The sequence below is a fragment of the Trichechus manatus genome, unplaced genomic scaffold (assembly GCF_000243295.1).
Source record: "Trichechus manatus latirostris isolate Lorelei unplaced genomic scaffold, TriManLat1.0 scaffold00204, whole genome shotgun sequence".
In the NCBI taxonomy this organism is placed as follows: domain Eukaryota; kingdom Metazoa; phylum Chordata; class Mammalia; order Sirenia; family Trichechidae; genus Trichechus; species Trichechus manatus.
In genome coordinates this window covers 1,377,806-1,379,728 of record NW_004444140.1, presented here as the reverse complement: position 1 = coordinate 1,379,728, position 1,923 = coordinate 1,377,806, and positions in this window count along the sequence as shown.

Here is a 1,923-nt window from a genome sequence, read left to right as displayed (position 1 = left end):
TTCAGCTAGAACACCTCCCCTTCCTTTGTCCCAAATCCTACTCATTCCTTGAGATTCAGCACACAGACTTCAATTAATTGCTTCCTCCTCTGATTTCTAGACAAGTTGCTCCTTCTCTGAATGCCCACAGTATTCTGAACATAATGCTAAGTTTGTTTTTTAATGACTGATTTATATATGTCTACCTCATTAGATTATAAAATTCTTGAGGGCAGGTACTGTTTCTTGATCATTGGGGCCTAGCACAGTGACTGACATTTTAAGCACTTAAAAAATACTTTTGTATGAATGAATGTACAAATAAATAGGTGAACTGGGAAAGAATCTCTTCAATTTCAGAGATTATTGTGAGGGAATCTTTGCATTAAAAGGACAGGACTGCAGTTAAAAAACAGGCACATTATTACATAAGTAAGTCAACATACAGTGAAACCTCTGGGAGCCAGAACTCCATGGGAGGGCCTTGTTTTTCCAGGTCTCGAAAGCTTTCCGCCTTTGACAGGGTGCAGTCTTACCACTTTTCTATCACTATTAGTGGAAAATTTTGGAGTTTTCCTTTTCTGACAGGTTTCTGCCTTACACAGGTTCCAGATTTCGCAGGTTTTACTATATATTGTAACTGTATATACTTGCCTGTAGAAGGCAGGTAATTGCTGTGCATCTAGAGTTTTTTTTTTTTTTTTTTTAAGCCTGTCTTACAGAATTTGATTTTTAGGCTTTTCCACGCTCTGCATGAACAGCTAAAATCTTAATCTCTTCTGTACTCTTTACAAGGAGCCCTGGAGGTACAGTGGTTAAAGCACTGGGTGCTAACGGAAAGGTCGATGGTTCCAACCCATCAGCTGCTCTGTGGGAGACAGATGTGGCAGTCTGCTTTTGTAAAGATTTACAGCCTTTGAAACCCTGTGGGGCAGTTCTACTCTGTCCTATAGGGCCTCTATGGGTCAAAATCGACTCAGTGGATGGCAGTGGGTTTTGGTTTTGGTACTCTTTACCCTGGGTGAGAGGAATTAGCTAAGGTATAAAGAAAAAACTTCTGCAGCCTAATACTCCTGTAGTGCCTGGGCACTAGACAGGCCCTCAGCGCGTTTTAATCCTTTTCCTTTTTCTTGCCCCACCCTCATTTTATATTTGAAGTATATTTAGAGTACCTAAAAGAGATGTCGGTATGAGTCAGAATCCACTTGGTGGCAACGGGTTTGGTTTTTTGTTTTTTTTAAAGGAGATGTCAGTTTTATGATTTCAATTTGACCCCATTAACCGTGACTCCCAAGCCCAAGGCGGGGGGGGGGGGGGTGAATAACCGGCGGGAGAAGAAGAGAAAGGAGGCGGAGCAAAAATTCAAAGGCAGAGAGGAAGCCATAAAGGAAAGCTCTTTTTTGGTTCGTTTGGGTTAAGCCCTGAGCTGCTCACCAGAAAGTTGGCAGTTCGAACCCACCGGCGGCTCCGCCTGAGAACGATGTGGCAGTCTGCTTCCGTAAAGATTACAGCCTTGCAAACCCTATGTGACAGTTCTACTCGGTCCTATGGGGTCGCTATGAGTTGGACTCCACTGGAGAGCAACGGGTTTAACCCAGAGAGGCGTGACTCCCTAACTGCCATCGCTGATTAGTTTCCCCGGAAAAGCGCCCGTTCGCCCGCCCACCTGCCTGAATTTCCCCGCCCCGCGGTGCACTGCAGGCCACCGCCGCTGGGGGCGCCGCGGCCGAAGCACTGAGACTGCGGCGGCGGTGGCGGTTGTTCCCTGCACCTCGCCTCTCTGGGTTCTCAGACCGGCGGCGGCGGCGGCAAGCTGCACACCGAAAAGGCGCTTACCCCCGGGGCGAACTGCAGCACGACCGCTCCCCGCGGGCAGGCGGGGTCCGCGTCCCCGCAGCCGCCGCGCTCCGGCCCGGACTGCCGCGAGAGGTGGAGGCGGCGGCG